Below are 18,430 nucleotides of genomic sequence, written 5' to 3' on the forward strand. Positions count from 1 at the left end.
TAAGTCCCAATATTCCAGTTTCAACGGAGGAACCTGCCTCAAGTGTAGTCCTTCAAATACAATCTCATCCGGCAGCAGAGGTATGTGCAAGGTAACCTTGCTTTCATCAATATCCTTTGGCACCTTAGTCTTGCCCTCGCACGAAGGGACATACTCAGGCAACTTAGTGATAGGGTCAAAACCCACGGCTCCCACTTTGTCCACTTCCACCCACAAAATCCTCATCATCCATTGGGATATCCTCAATTGCTTCCTCCTCCAGCTCCAAGTTAATAGTTTTTCCCCTTTCCTATGTAGTGGGCTTGTCCTTCGGTGGGTTTCTAGGTGACGCGCGCACCGATATCACAGCCTACTTGCCCTTCTTATCCTTCACACTCCCGTTGGTTGGGCTAGGCTTCGATCTAGGCATCCGTGTTGAATTGGGGACTTTAGCTAGTACCTATGCAACCTATAGAGTAGCTCCCTCTGCCTCCCTAACTATCTGTTACAGAATCCCCTTAGTTGTCACTGCTTCGGTATCATATCTTCAGATCCTCGGATAAAATCACAGATGAAAATGAGGTTGGACTCTAGAAACCGATCAAACACTAGGCAGTCAAGCAATTATTCAAAGAATGCATAGATTGTGCACGTCTGAGAGCTCACCAACTCAATGCTCAAAATGCCAAGTGTTTTTTTTGGTCCACCACCTGTAATTTATAGGCCATTTTGAATTCAAATCTGACCGTTCCCCCCACACTCAGTTCATTAATGCTGGATTGGTGGCAGATTTCTAAGGATCTTACCCATAAATTTTGTCTTAAATGTTGGTTTCCCGCTCCATTTGGCCGCATTCTTATTGTCAAATCATGAACAATGACTTTAACAGTCACTTTTAGGTAGTGAAACTCTCTTCACGTTGTCACGAACACTATGACATTTCCTCGTTCCACAAAATCCTCCAATCACGCAGTTCCCTAACCCAGGTAGTGTAGTTTATAGTCCCATGCCTCCTTTCAGCTACCTGGAGTGCTAAGACTATGCTATCTTCATATAGTCACCTAGTCAGATCACCGGCATATGGCTTCAATCAGCTGCCATTCACCTTTCTTGGGAAGGGATCTCCATTTAAATTAACCAACTAAACTACTCCATCGTGAATAATCTATTTAATGATACAGGGCCCTAGCCAATGCATTCTGAATTTCCCTGGAAATTTATCAAACTTGTTGTCATATAAAAAAACTAGATCATTTACCTTAAAGGTGCACAGCTTAATGTGCCGATCATGCCATGCTTTTTCGCGAGGCTTTTGGACCTGTTGGGGAAATCTAGCCAGGAATATTTCTTCCTCAAGCTCAGCAAGTTGCATGAGCCTCTCTTCCAGGGCTACGTGATCCATCATACCAATGAGTGTCGTTATGCGCAGAATAGGCATAATGTATTCCATGGGAATTACTTCTTCAGCACCATATACAAGCCTAAAGGGTGTCTATCCAGTCAATTTTTTGCATGTCGTTCAATATGCCTATGGTACGACGTGTATGCACAGGTCCCAATCACTTCCTTGAGCATTGCAAACCTTGGTCAGCGCATTCTCCAGCACCTTGTTGAATGATTCCACCATCCCATTAGCATGTGGATGATAAGGCATGCTTTTCTACTGATATACCTAAAATTCCTTCGTCAGCGCGCTGATCATTTCATTCAGAAAGTGCATACCATGATCACTCATCAAAACCTTCAGACACCCAAATTGCATTAGTATATACTCAAAGAGAAACTTTGCAGTGGTTGCACCTGTGCAGTCCTTCACAGGTTGTGCCTCCTCTCATTGAGCCAGATACTCAATCGCGGTGATAATGTATCATGCTCCCGTCTTCTTCCCTCAGGGCTAAATGGGTCCCAAAAAATATATCACCCATTTCTCGAAAGGTTGTAGCGTCATTTGCAGGTTCAGGGCTACTCATCACTCCATGATGGCCTGCTAGTCCTTTGACGGACATCACCCGCCCTGCAGTAAGTTTTTGAATCCTGATGGAGGGTTGACCACCATAACCCTATGCATATAATCTTCTATGCGGTCACCCTTCCTGCATAATGTCCTCCCATGGCGCCCTCATGAGCATCCACGAGCACACTTCTCCTTTCAAACTTTGGTACATATCATCGTAATAGTTCATCAGACCCCATTTTGTACAGATGTCTAGCAGTGACAGAAAAAGCTACCGCATGCACCACTAACTCCTTTTCTGCTAGGTGGTGTAACCTTTTGAGGCAGTTTCTGTTGTTAGGAAGTATATGATGTCTTCAAAGTGACCATTCATGATGCACACTGCAAATAGTTGCACGTCAAGCAATCTCTAATCCAAATTAGTGGGCTCTTCCCCCATTTCGATGTGCAATAGATGGTCTGTTCCTGTGTTCAGTCATCCAGGCTTCACAATAACTTCAAAATCATACTCCTTGAACAATAACAACCACCTATAAATTCTCCCCCCCAACATAGGCTTATTGACCAGGTGTTTCAATGCAAAATGATCCGTATACATCTTAAAGCATCCACCCAACAAATAGTGTCTAAACTTGTGTAGCACGTATACCATGGCTAATTCTTCACTCTCAGTGGTAGAATAGTTCTTCTCAGCCTTCGATAACTGTTTAGTCAATTTAACGTCTTAAATTGCTCTACATAAATTATCAATCCGGGTATCGTAAACTGATGAAGTGTGGTGCACTATATGTGCTTAGTTAACCTCTTTCTTACTTCGTTGTTTTATAGTTTACGTTCAACTCTTCCTAATTCTCTGCTTTCAACATATAGTACTATGTTAAGCATGATTAAGAAGTAGTCAGAAATAAGTCCAAAAAGTAATCAAGCTCTAAGGTGACAAGTAAGAAAAACCACTTTAAAGACCAGTTATAATGTTCAACTCTTCCTAACTCCCTGCTTCAACATATAGTACTATGTTAAACACGATTAAGAAGTAGTTAGAAATAAGTCTAGAAAGTAATCAAACTTTAAACTTGCAAAGAAAGAGCTTGAAAGAAATAACTTGAAATGAAACTGACAGCAAAGAACTTGAAATGACTTGAAAGTAAATGACCACATTCTAATGGCATTAGTCTCTATTCATATTGCTGCAAATAAAAGAAAATAAGAAAATCACTTTTAAAACCAAAGATAATGGTTATCTCTCCCTAACTCCCTGCTTCAAACACATGTGCTGTGTAAAGCATGATTAGGAAGTAGCTCAAGTTGAATTAGAAAAGTGATTAAAAATGAGAAAAATCTACTTTAAAGACTAGTGATAACGTTTTGCTCTTTCTAACTCTCTACTTCTGCCATATGTACTATGCAAAGTATGATTAGAAAGTAGTGAAAGAATAGTCTAAAAAGCACTCAAAGCCAACTGCAAGTTAGTGGTATTCTGATCCTTAAAAGATAACAATTTATGATAAAAGATCATTCATGTGTTAGCAGAACTTTGAGAAATAAGACTAAAAATCAGCTATAAAAACAAAGTAAAAAGGGCAGCACTATGAATAAGACAACTGCAACTACCATTAGATATTAAAGCAAATACAACACACACAATCCCGGGAGAAAATAAAATGCAATAATTCAAACTGTACAAGGCAGGGGCCCCCTTCTACCTATGAAATCAAAGCATACTTAAAATTGCATGAATGAAAATCTAATCTACCTTACATTCTACAAAGCAATATTTACAAAATGAAATCTAATCTACTTACATCCTAATATGCTCCATGACATCTACTTCACATCTCCTTCCATGTTGAGAACATCAAAGCTTTATTCAATTTCTTCAAAAGTGCAAAGTACAACAAAGCTCTCCAAAGCTTTCAAAAGCCATGGGACTAACAAACTAAAAGGACTAAGAAAAGACTAAAGGAAAGACTAAAGAGAGACTAAAAAGAGACTAACTAATGAAGGAGAGAGACCTCCTATTTATACAAAAAGATGAGAGCCTTCTCATTAATGATAATCCATGAATCTCTCCCTCTACCTCTACAGTCCTAATCAAAATAGGAACTGATAAGACACATGTCTTTTAGAGTTACAATACAATTAGGAGATGTGACACATATCCTCATGATCCCATGATTCTTTCCAACCAAATTCGAATTTGGCCTTAGAGTGCCACATAAGGGTCTTCTAGAAGTCTCCTTTCAACCTACACATGTCAACAAACTCAACCCATTTGTTAGGTATAAGCATATGCACATTATTTTCTAATGTTTAACCACAAATTCACTTAAAAGGCTTAGAAATAATAAATATTGGAAAAACATAAAGGTAGCCCAATGACAATGAAAGTGGGATGAATGTGGTGACATAGTAGTGAAATGGAGGTGAAATGGAGGTGATATAATGGACATAATAGTGAAAGTGTAATGGAAATGAATGACATTTTCAAGACTCAACAATAACCTCCTACTTGCAAATGCTATAGGATGTTATAATTCTCCTCTGCTAGCATGTGTCATTATTTCTCCCAGTACTATACATGACGCACCTACATGTACATGAAACTCCTTCTTTCAATCTGGGAAGACTAAAATTGGTGCAATGACCATTTTTCCTTTCAATACATCCAAGTTTTACTGATAGTCCTCGTTCCAACGGAATGTGACATCCTTTTTCAACAACTTCTCCATAGGCGCGGTGATCTAGGCGTAACCCTTGATAATCTTCTTGTAGTATCCAATATGTCCCAAGGTGGTGCATAGCTATTTCACACTCCTCGGCACCTCCAAGTTAAGTATCACTACAATCTTTGCGGTATCTACCATCCATCCCTATCTACAAACCACGTGACCTAGCAGAGTCCCAAAAGGAACACAAAACAAACATTTCTTCAGATTGAGTGCAATCTCGTACCTTCTACAGGTATCTAGCATTAAGTGCAAACTTGCCACATGGTGTTTTATCAACCCAAACATATTGTAGTCATCAAATTACACCTCCAAAAACTTATGAATGAAGTCTTTGAATTCAACAATGACTACGCATGAAAAAATTGCAGGCGCATTCTTTAATTTGAAAGGCATTACAATGTACTGAAAACATCCCCATTCAGTCGCGAAAGTCATCTTGCTTCTATCTTCAGGCATGATTTTGATCTGATGGTACCCAGAAAACCCATTAGTGAACGGAGTCGGGAAAGGATCATGCATGCAAGTGTCATTCAACTTCCTAAGATCTACGCATATCCTTATTTCATCCTTCTGCTTCTTTTCCTGAACCAACATTTGGCTTACCCAATCAGATTCTTCTATGAGCTCAATGATGCCTGCTGCAAGAATCTTATCTAACTCTAAGCAGACCTTCTCCTTATACTTTGGATTGAGATGGTAAGGTATTTTCTTAACTAGCTTTGCGTCTATTTTTAACATGATCTTCATAATGCCCAGGTCTCCTATTATCCCCTTCAACTCTGTAAACTTGGTAGAGAAAAAATCTTGGTATTCACGGAGAAATTCGGCAACCTTATCTATTGTTGTGTCATCCCAGTAATCTCCAATCTTTGAAAATTTGGGCTCTACCCCCATACCAATATTTACCTGTTTCGTTTTTAGTGGCACAGTTATATCAGGATTCTCTATCTGTGGTCCCTCGACCTCGCAGTGACCCTCAGTTTTAGGGATATTAATCTTTCATGGATCCTTTTCATCTCCTTCAGCAATCAAGTTATAACATTCCAACACGTGGCTCAGCTAAGTAGTCCAATCGGGTTGAACCAGATCTAAAGGATCCTGCGGTATCCTAAAGATTGTTGCTTTAACTTCTTGTAGTGCTTCATCAATACAGTCAAACCCATATTCAAAGATGAACGTCAATATTGTTATGAAGAATTTGGTATCTACATATAAATACTAATTCCCTAGATAAGTAGCCATATATAGAACAACAGTTTAAAGCACTTTAACCTTTTTCTATAAACAATAGGTAAGATAAAGAGAATAAGAGGACCTACTTGTACTTTCACTTTCCTCTTGTCTCCTTTGTATCAGTCCTATCACTCCTTTCCGTACTTAACATGCTTGACAAGTACTGGTAAACATCAATAGAAGACAAAGAACCAATCAAAGCAAAAGATCTATTGATTACAAGTAAATGGAATCAAATACATTCACACATATAAGCATCATATATCAAGATAAGCATATAGAAAAAGGTGTAAATACTTTATTGAATAGAAGGAAGAATTACAACAATGAAGCCTAATTCGAAGTCACTCCTCAAGCTTTGGTTCCATCCACATCACATCATAAGCATGAAATTCCAGCAGCATAACAACACTTACAATAGTCTCAATTCTCAAACTAACATTATCTCCTTACAATTCATCAAAGTCCATCCCCTGGTCACTTAGATGAGTGCTAAATTTATGGGAAGATGGAGGAGGTTTTTTCATCAATGAAGGTATTGAATGGCCTTCCATATTTAGAATTAGTTCCATGGAGGAAGGGATGAGAGGATAGAAGGTACCTTAACTCATTCCTCATCCATTTTTGAGCTCATAGGAGATGATAAGTGTGGGAATCTTCTAGAAGGCTCTAGAAGATAAAGATATTCCCCAAACCCTATGTGAATTTCATTCAAACTCATCCAACGCAGGTCAAAGAGGACCTAAGTGCTCTGCAAAGCACCCTGGCATGGACTTAACTACTCTTCCGCGCACCCTTGCATGGGCCTACCTACATTGGTCCCTCTAGAGGTCATTTTAGGATGTATTTAGGAGATGAAGCTATCTGGAAAGGAGACATTCAAAAGGTTGACATGTTTTGGGCATGTAGCAACTAAGATTAGGGTTTGATGAGCCCTAAAATGTTGATCTGGATGATGGGAGTGATGTGCCGAAATGGATCTATAATAGCTACCCCCCTAAAGCATGAAGTCAAAAAACGTTAATGTCAAGTGAAATGCTTTACGATGTGATGAGGAGGTTCCGAAGTGGTTGGTGACCTGCATCGATTACAATACATAATATCAAGATATTTTCATTTTTTCATGAATTGCTGAGGGAAGGCATACCCATGCTCAACATATAAAATTTCATTACAAGTACATAGACAGTCGTCTACAGATATAGACCCATGATCGGAATGACCATCAATGTAAAGCCATTGTACGGATGATTTGGTACATTTCCTAAAATTGCAGCCCAGATGGATGAAACTAGATCTGGGGTCTTCTATCTCATTCAATCATTCGCTCAAGTACAAGTCTAACCATGTGAATATATGATCTGAAGTCGAACATGGGAAGACACCATCTGATTAGCTGCTAATGATGTAAGTCGTTAACAAACGCGAGAGAAATCACCGATAATAATAATGATCCTCAAGGTACTGCAGTACATTTTGCATGGTGTGAATGGATGTTTTGATGTCAAACACCATACAAAGTCTTTCGGTCGAAGGCCAATGATGTCAACCTATCGCCGAAAGTCAGAAACTTGCCATTGATGTATGCAAGCCTCAAGTTACTGAAAGGGTGTTTCTAAGTCAACTCCTTGGATAATGAGCTAATGTCGACAAGATCCGACTCATCGTAGGGGGGCCTCGATGTATCCCACATCAACGACACGAAATGAGTGTGATGATTTTAGAAGTGGAATTTGACTGATGACACAAGGTTCAGGAATGGAGGTCATGAAAATGAAGGTTTATGATATTGCAAAGGATGAATTTTGACTCAATGACTTCCCTTGAACATGTCGGTGACACTGAGATGAATTGGTAGAATTGACCCAAAACAAAGTGATGGATGGTATGATAGAGCAATGGTATGATAACCATCAAGCTGATAACCCAACCCAAATAGTCACAGCAATGAAGTGAAAGTGTCATGTTCAAGAGCAACCTACTATCAAAAGTGGTTTACCCCTTTTTCCATTTTCCCCGATCATTGCTAACCAATACCTCTTTATTTTTATCAAGCTTGAGGAGGAAAACATATGCTTGTCGTATAATTCCACCCTTTAGGCGAATCCATCGCTATGTGATGTTTTAATGAGTCTAGCGAAGGTGAAACTTGGTCTTGTTATGATCGAAAATTTTGTCGCTATTTGATGTTTTAATGAGTTTAACGACAAATATAACTCGGTCCTTTTCATGTTTAGAGAGTTTGAAAAGGGATGAAAAGAAAACTCCACAAGTTCCTTTTCATAGATTTGTCTCTCAAGCCTGAAAAAGTGTAAAAGAATACGAGAGAGAACCTATTGACCATGTTCGGTCAACGTATTCCTTTTTCATAAATAATCTATCTCAGCTCGAAAAAGGGTTAAACTTATACTGAGTAGATGTCATTTCCAATTAGTTAACAAGGATAAAAGGACAAGCGCTCGACAATATTTTCATATATAGAGAGTCTGGAAAGAGCTTAAAGAGGACTCAAAGGGGGTTCCTTTTTCAATGTCATAGATTTCATTTCCAATCTATTAACGAGCTAAAAAGGACAAGCGCTCGACAATCTTTTCATATTTAGAAAGTCTGAAAAGAGCTTAAAGAGGACCCTAAAGGGGTTCTTTTTTCGATGTTTAACAGAGCTCAAAAAAGAGATAAAATTATGCTCTATGGTCAAAGATATAATTTACAATCGAGCACATCAAATTCTATAAATTAGTTGTAAAACCTACTAAAAACACCACCAAATGGATTAAACATACCTGTTTCATGAGTAAAAATAGGTAAATACTAAATTTTATTCGATTAATGAACATGAAATAAACATAAAACAAGTATTTACCATGTCGTTTTTACATTTAATATTTACCATTCAGTTTGTGCTTTGGGCTAGTTTTTTACCTCAAACTTTAGTAGCTAATTGCGAGAGATTCTGTGGACCATTTCTCGTGCCGTCTGGACTAGGCATGAGATCTACCCCTCCTCTTTCTTTTCATTTCATTCTTTTACTGTTTCATGTAATTTTTAGGGTTTTGGGGGCCTCTAGGGTTAGATTTTTTTACCCTAGGATCAACACAGGCTTGCATGTTGAAAATTATGCTGAAGAGCACACAGATAGAAGGTTTCCTGCTTTGGAGTGCATTGTCTCCTTGCCTGGACTGTGCTGGGCGAGTTTCCCAAACTTGTTTCACCTATTTGCTCCAAAACTTGTCTTGTTTCTTGCATGGAAAGGATCCTAATTAAGCTTATGGTTTGATTTCAAGCTTTCATAATATTAGAATGTCTATTACTTGGCGAGAAAAATAGAATGAACAAAAATACATGATTGACCTAAATAATCCGGGTAGAGTTGAAGCCCTCAAAAAGTATGGGTTGCTCAAATCCTTCAGGTTGTCTAGAATGAGGCAACAAATAGAGATATTGTAGTTCCTAGTTCATGCATGGGATCTGACAGATTAGGCTTTTCACATAGGGGACAAAGTGGTCCCTATTATGATCGATGATGTTTACTTTCTTACCAGGCTATCAAGTCGACGTGCCCCCATCTCACTTTCAGGATTTGCCCATGGAGGTGAATCAGTGAGGGATAACATTCGACAGTTTTGTCGGCCAGGTACATAGCCTAGAAAGGATGAGAAAATAAATATCAGGGATGTAAGTGATTTTCCTTTAAGAGCTATCCCTTTCACTATCGCAAAGTTGGCTGGCAGTGTAATAGTTCATCTGGAAAACAAATCGTATATGTAGTATGCACTAGAGTGTCTTGAGCCAAAATTATTCAACTGGTGTGAGGTCGTGCTTTCTTCACTGAACTATGGTTCTGTTAGAGCCTAGATTTACCTCACGCTGAAAAGACAAGGTTCTAGGTCCACATCAAACCACGCTCAGCCTCGTAGCTAGCCCTACGAGGACAGGAGAGGGCTCTCTTCGGGTCGATCTCAGCTAAAGATAATCGATGGGGCTTGAGATGACTAATTTAACAATTGATCTTAGGCTAGGTATGAAGGGCAAGGATTTAATTTGATTTTTTGGGGGTTTTGTTGGAAATAAGGAAAGGCAAATTTTGGGTCCGGGGATAAGGCCAGATTTTTGCAGAGTTCAAGTAGGGGAAAGATAGGTAATAGTTTTGATGCTTTGTATTGAATGAATGGATGGATCAGACTAGTGAGGGGCTAAGTAGGGAAAGAAAGTCTCAAGAGTCCTCCTCAAATAGATGAAAACATGTAGAATTAAACAAAATATCAAGGTAGAGCATAGCAGTCCAATGAATTCTACCTTAATCACTCATTTGTTTAATTGCAGAAGACAAGAGAAGGGAAAATGAACATCAGTGAACTTAAAAATACATAGAGAAACACACCATTAAAACATAGAGCCACATGGATCCCAACAAGTGCTGCAAAACCCTAGTCTTTCCTTTGCCAAAATTGTAGAAATGAAATATACAATAGAGTGCCAAGCAATCCCAAGTATCCAACCCTGAAAATGACTGAGAAATTACATGATATAGACAAGCCTAACTCCTTCCCATGCCTCTAGCGGTTGAGCTCGTCATTCTAGGAGCTGTTTGAACCAATTCTAAATAAGGAACTGAAATCTAGGTAGTCAAACGACTTACCCCTATATGCTAGGAAACTGATTCATTCATTTAATTTTCACCTTTTAGTGAATGAATCCTCTAGAACAAGTAAAAAAGTGCCAATACTACATCATGGTTATCAAATTATATCATGAAAGGTCAATTGTAACATCAAAAAGCAAAACTGGTCAAAACTGGGTGAATTTCTGAGCTGAACAGTGAAAAATAGGCAAAAATCCTCTATGCGCCATGCCTGATTCTCTATGCGTCGCGCAACTTTGGAGCTTATTTTGAGGCACTTACTGAAGCGAAAATTGAGTAAAAGTGTGCTTGTTGGAAAGCCCTACCTGTCTACTTTCCAACACAAGTGGAATTTCTAACTTTGGATATCATTTGCCCCTCCAAAACTTCAACCTCCCAAGACTACTTCCTGTGTGTCAAAATATGGGTAGTAAGGTCATTTTTTGAGTGTTTTTGACCTCCTGAGGACTCAAAACTTGCCCAAATTTCTTGGCCATGCACCAGAAACCATAATTTATCATGAAAAATCTAGAAATACAAAGTTTTTTGGATTTGGATCCCTCTAGCAAAAGCGAGCACCACGTGGCAGGGCGCATAGGGAGACAAAAACCTGTTTTTTAGTGCAAAAAAATTTCAAAATGTCAAAATTGCTCCAAATTTCTTGAAATTTGGCCTGAACCTTCTCCATCAAGTGTGATGCTGGGATAAAGAGGCTTCGGCCAATATCTAAAGATGATCATGCTCCTTTTGCCTCTTTTGCTTCCTTATTACCTTCTTTAATTTTTCCTTTAGATTCCTTATTCGTGCCTTGCAAACCTTATTCTGTGCCATGTAGTGGAAAGCCATATGTCTCAGCAATGCTTTGTCTTTTTTGGCCTTGTCCAACAGTCCCTCCAAGTGGATGTTGACTCTTTTGAGCCAAGACTCCGATTATTCTCTTGCTCCAATGAAGAGAGTTCAATCCTCCTCCTTTGTGTAGCTTGACAATTCTCCCTGATGTTTTGTAATTCCATAATCATCTGCTGATCTTCATGTTGCTTATTCCTTTGCTCCAAGTATTTAATATTCCACTTAGCCCTCTCCAAGTCAAGGGACAACACTTTGATCTCTATCTACTACTCCTGGATGATATCTCTAAGTTTGGCACTTTTCGGGCCCATATTTGTATCATCATCATGAATGAGAATGAAGTCGGTCTCTCGTTCACCTGAAGGCCCCTTGTCCTGCATTGGCCTCTTGCCTTTGTCCTGTACTTGTGGTGCTTATGGAGGAAGTGAGGCCCCTTCCACCCTGGGTGGAGATAACACTCACTTTGCTGCTGCAAACAAATGTCTAGTGCCCCTCTGATATGTGATGAATACCAGCACACTAACGGTCTCATGGTGCTCATACTGATGAGAAGGTCCACCTATCTCATGCCCAACCTCTGAAAGCCCCTATGAAGCTCTGAAGAAATCACGGGAGATGAAATCATCCCAAGTGATGCCCTATAATCCAAGCTGATGAACCACCAAAATCTTAATAAGAGCAAAATGATAAACACTGTTAAGTTGATGCTGAGGGATTTTGTGTTGCACAAGGGTGGTCATCCTCTCTATGTTCTGGCAAATGAAATACATAATATTCATCATCCATACCCGGGTGAAATGCATGAGCAACCTGATGTGATAAGCATATAAACGAGAAAACCGTCCCTCACAGCTGAAATACTTCATGATTAATTTCATTAGTGGAGCATATTCATTTTTAAGATATCGAAATGGAAACACTCTCTTGAGCTGCCTCAAGAAACCAGTTTTAATATATGGCTCATAATGCTGTCGGTCAATCTTCTTCCTCTTGTTCCATGGTTCTCCAATGTTGGGTATGCCGATTTCCAGTGAGATAGATTATGGTGTAAGTGTGAAGGTGACACCAGCCAAAGTAACCTGATCTCCATGTAAATGCAATACAAATAGACAAGCCAACTGATGATGAAATTGAACATTAGCCATCTTCTCAAGAAACTCATAACATGACTGATGCTAAAAGCAGAAGATGGCTAGAGGGCAGGCCTATAATTCAGTGAGGGTGATTGGTTCTTCTCTGATATCTCTGCCTCCTCTATGAGGCCTCCGAGGTGCATGTTCCTCCATGGGTGAGTCACTTTGGGTTTCCATTCCATAATCAGATGAATGCTCAGATGCCATGACTGCTGTACAAAATGCCTTGGAGAAAACTGATTGCTGATGTATAAAAACTGTGTTGGACTGCTCTTTTGTGATGTGTTTAATTTCTGCCACCAAGGGGAAAACAAATGAAACAAGGGACTGTTAGGAAGGGGAAAAAATAGTAAGGGATTAGGGACTATTGGGATAGATTTGTTAGGGAAATATGGGAGAGGGTTTGAGGGGTTTTATGTATAGGGTTAGGAGAGTTTTTTTAGGGTTAGGGTTTGGGGTTTGGAATTTGAGAATTTGGGACAGAGAATTTGGGATAGGGGTTTGATGATTTTAGGGAGTAGGGAAACTTAGGAATGATGAAAATAATGGAGAAATGGGATGGGGGAATGTATTTGGTGACAAACAATAAATTTGAAACCCTAAACAACAATCTTCATGTGACGATTTTAACATGGTAGGGTCTGAATTTTTGTTTAGGCATTCACCACATCAAACCACATAATATACACCTTAAACTTGGATGGATGAACAACGAAAGTGGAGCTCAACCTACTTGAAATCAAGAGAATGCATGTGGTTTTGGCAATTGGAGACTGTTCTGGAACTTTGTGGGCCACTTAGCTATATACGCCGCACAGCTTGCCCAACGTGCCACGCCTTCCCAGTGTGCCGTGCCCGTTCAAAAATGCACTGCGCGATTGCTCCCAGTGCACTGCACCTCCCCAGTGCACCGCACCTTCTGCCCAGTGCACCATGCCGGCAAGTTGCAGCGATTTTTTTGCCCAATTTCTTACTCATTCACCAAAATGACTTTGAGTTGCCTCCTCTTTGTTCTTAGCATGCAGATTAATATTCAAAACTTGGAGACATGCTTTATACGTTGGCTTTTCAAATTAATTTTGTCAAAAACCCATTTTTGTAATGTTTTGCAGATGACCATTATTTCAACCTCTGTTTTGGACTTTTTCACTGCTTTTTCACTTTGTAATGAGTGAAACGACCCGAGCTCGACTTGTCTTTTCAGGTTAGGGAGCTTCTTAGGCTAAGGAAAAGAACCAGGGTGCAGGTGAAGAAATTTACAATGAAGAGAACAAAATTTACATGATTTTGTACAAATAAAGTTGAATACTCTGTTTTTTCCTCAAAACACTATTTTGAGGAAAAACACATTACGAACATTTTTTAACAAAAATTATTGGTGATAGAACATCCTCATGGCCTACTGGTGATCATCGGACACTTTGAAGCATTTATTGACAAAACCCTAATGAAACCCTAGACCTACTTGACACTAAAACCCTAAGGACAAATTTTGCAACTTTGATGAAAAGACTGTTAAATGAAGAGCCAAAAGGCAGATAACATGAGGGGAATGAGTGACAAGGCCCTTCTGTCAGATTATGGCATGCTCCTAGTGGAATGCAGATGACCGAGCTGAATGATACACCTAAAAATGAAATGCAATAAGAGAAATGATCTTTGACGGAGGGATGACCAGACCGACTCTAATAGGTTTGATCTTAATCGCTTTTTCCTTACAAATAATTCCATTGATGCAACCACAACATGTAACATTGGGTGTAGTTCGTCCTAGAGACCCACGAATGCAGAGGTAGGTCGAATTGATGGCTAGAAATGTGGGTCAGTCAACAATCATTTTTTCCACTGCATTCTTCAGTTGGATTGATCAACAAAACATTGTCATCGAGGAGCATCCATACTCAGGGATTGATCTTCGCGAAGATCCAAATTTTATTTTACAAGTGGGCACTCAATGGGGTACTATAAGTAAATTGTTTGACCAAGTGTTTTTGATTTTCAAGTTTCTACGTGTTTTTGTGTTTTAACGTTTCTAAGACTAGACTAAAATTGTTCTCATGCATCCAGATGTGGGTACTGTTCAACCTATGAGGCACCAACAAGAGGCAGGTGGGCTAGTGAGGATAAAAATTGGGAGAGTCATTCTCCAGGATTTGGATTTTGCCGAGACCTTGGCAGAGTTGCAGGATCATGTGGAGGGATTAACCCTTGCTATTCTAGATGTTGAGATCAAGGATTTACCCATGAGGCTGCAACACCATACTATTGGTGTTCCAAGCCATTGGATGTGGCTCTTATGCATGATGGCTCAGGCTATGACCTGTTATCATGAGCATCACTAGGTCTAGTTAGGATGTTTTTGCATGCATTTTTTAGTTTTTAGGTCAGATGACCAAACGTGTCTTGGACACAAGTTTTGTAAAAACTTTTAAAACATCTATTTATTTTTACTTTCAAAGTTTTTATATGTATGGCTATATGAAATCCTATTCAACTAATGATGTGAATTGAAAATTTACATTTATGTGTGTTGCAAATGTTTGTTTAACACATAATTCTCTAATGAGTCAGTTAATGTGTTAACGTTTATGGAAATATGTTGATATTGAATGTACTCAAAATGTCTTTCCAAAAGACAAATTCTAAGGAACATACGAATAATTGTTGGATTTCAGACAGTACAAATTTTTTTTAGTTGTAGTACAACGAGTTATGAATCCAACCTAATGACGATTTGACGGATGTCAAGTGAAATGGCATCAGAGAGAAGTTCGATCAATGCGCTATACTTAGCGATATTGTTCATCGATCGATTGATACAAATCCATTGAAAACTCACTAACTCGCCACTTGGAGCGAAAATGGCCCATGCTACAGAAGATAGGTTCTGCATGCTACAACTAGCACCATCGGCATAACTGAAAAAAGGTTCCAAAGGTTTCGGTGTCTACAACAAATGCAAAGCGGATTACTTAACCACATAAAAGCTCTAAAATACATACTGACACACACATGCAATTGAAGTGTATATACTATGATTTTTACTACACTCAATTAAGCATAGTAACATTTGCGATACAACCCATTTTAGGGCTATGAAAATGGAATTCCATCATAACCCACAAACTCATAGGCACCTTTTTCCAAAACATGCTTGACAATATAAGGACCCATCCAAAGCAGTTCAAATTTTTCTACTCCTAGTTTATCAAATTCCTAATTGTAAAGAAATACCAGGTCTCCTTCTAATAAAATGTGAGGCTTGACATTTTTCTCATATTGTGCCTTGATTCGTTTCTTATGTTCTTCGTTAGCCAATGCAGCTTCACGGCGGGTTTCATCCAGATTGACAAGTTCCAAGAAATGCACTTCTTCTTTGGAAGTGTCGGGTAATAGGTCAATTGTGAGTTTGAGAGATGAAATTTCACATTGTATTGGTAATATAGCCTCCAGACCATACACCAATTGAAAGGGTGTGAATCCAATTGCATTTCTCACCGAGGTTCGATATACCCACAAGGTAGAGTACAGTATTAAATGCTAGTTTTGTTTATGAACCCCTATCATTCTTTGAAGTATTCACTTCAGGAATTTGTTGACGGCCTCAACCTGTCCATTTGCTTACGGATAATAAGGGGTAGAACTATCATGTGAAAGTCCTAACTTAGCATTCAACTCATCCATCATGTGATTACGAAAATGCCATCCATGATATGTAACTATAACCTGTGGTACACCAAACCAGGAAACGAGGTGGTTGAAAAAGAAAATAGTAGTCATTTCACCACTGTTGTTTAATATTGGCATCGCCTCATCCCATTTGGTAAAATAGTCAATGACAACTATAATGTACCCATGCCCCCGGTCGAGGTGGGGCTACATGTCATGAAGTTAATGCTCCATTTGGTGAATGGTCCACCTACGACAACATGATGCAATGGTGCAGGTGGTAATCTAGCTTTACAGTCATAAATATAGCATGTGCGACAGCTTCTCATGGAAATTATGCAATCTTTTAATATACTAGGCCAGAAGTAACCAGCACAGAGAATTCTCTACGTGGTAGCATAACCAGATAAGTTTCCACCAAAAGCACCTAAACGACAATCATTCAAAACTTTCTCAGCTTCCTCATGAGTGAGGCACCTTCATAAAATCGTATCGATACCACGACGGTAAAGAGTGTCACCAACGATCAGATAATCTTTGGCTTGGTATCAAATACGTCATTGTTGCGAGTGAGAGGTATCAGGCCGGAAAGTTTGGGTCTGGAGATAAATCAGTATATCTCCATACCACGTGTCAGATGATGAATTTAGGAACAAAGACTCATCTAGAATTGATGGTTCTGATGTTGAATCGATAGAAGTTGAGGGAAGGTCACAAAGTAGATTAGCGAAAACTAGAGATTTATTTCATTTGGACTTGATGAATTCCAATTCAAACTCCTGTGAAATGACTATCCATTTTGAGTATTTCCCCCCAACAATTGACATGACATCCTAGGGTTGCAATCCAAAATGATAATGGTCTTTCATAGCAGAAGATAGTGGCGAAATCTCTGTACAACTTGAAAAACTACCAAAGCTAGTTTCTCGAAATAAGAGCACTTACTTTCTGTATCATTGAGATTGCATTTCAAATAATATATAAGATGTTCAATCCCATCTTCCTCTTGGACTAAAACCATTCCAATGGTTGTATCTGCAACAGCAAGATACATGAAGTAGTCATTTTGATCATTTGGGGAATACATTAATGAGGCTCTAATCAAGGTATCTTTATGATCATCAAAGGAAGCTTGCACAACTTGATCCCAATGGAAGGGTATCCCCTTCTTCAATAAACGAGTAAATCATTTAGCCATTTCAGCATAATTGGGAATAAACCTCCTCAAAAAGTTATCCTTCCCTTGGAGTCTCTGTAACTGAAGTAGATTTGAAGGTGGAGGCAAGTCAAGAATTGCCTGAACCTTGAATGGATCTATTCAAATTCCCTCCTTAGACATTATGAATCCAAGAAAACAACCTAAACCAACACAAAACACACATTTGTGTGGATCCAATCATATTTTATAGTGTCGACACCGTAAAAATATAGCTCTTAAATGATGCAGGTGATCAGGCCGCTTTCGCAAATGAGCAAGTAAATCATCAAGGTATGGTTGAAAAATATGTTTGGTGTCATGTAAGGAATAGTTCATTGCCCTCTTAAATGTGGCACCTGCGTTCTTCAAACCAAATGGGAGTTTCCGATAAGAGAACGTGCCCCATGGAAAAATAAAAGCAGTTTTAGATTGGCCCCGTGGGTGGACATTGATTTAATTGTAACTAGCAAAAACATCCATAAACGAGAATATTTCGCATCCGGCACATTCATCAATAATATGGTTGATCAAGGGAGTGGGATAATTGTCTTTTGGACAAGCCTAATTAACATCCCTATAATCAATGCACACTCATATTGTCCCCTGTTTCTTCATGACACGAACAATATTGGAAATCCAATCGGTAAGAGGAACAGGGTAAATGAAACCATCATGCAAAAAAATTTCAACTTCTTCCTTAATGGCAGCAACCTTCATTGGATGAATAGGTTGGAGGCACTGTCATACTAGTTAGAAGTCAGGATACATTTTGGTTTCATGTTCAACTATACTATTGTCTATACCTAGCATCTCCTCATATCACCATGCAAATATATCTCGAAATTCACGAAAAAGAGCACGGTATATATCAAATTCTAATGGAGAACAATATTTTCCAACACGAATGTTTTCTACAATGTTAGGTTTGGTTGAAATATTTATAGAAATGGTTTCCTCAATATTTGACAAGTTTTGCTCGAAATCTACTATATCTATGAAAATAGAATTCGAAAGGAAATCGACAACTGAAGGATGATTAAGTTCATTTGAATAATTTTAAATGTG

This window comes from Pinus tabuliformis, chromosome 6 (genome assembly GCF_031772625.1).
Source record: "Pinus tabuliformis cultivar Carrire ecotype Pingquan chromosome 6, CPIR1, whole genome shotgun sequence".
Classification (NCBI taxonomy): domain Eukaryota; kingdom Viridiplantae; phylum Streptophyta; class Pinopsida; order Pinales; family Pinaceae; genus Pinus; species Pinus tabuliformis.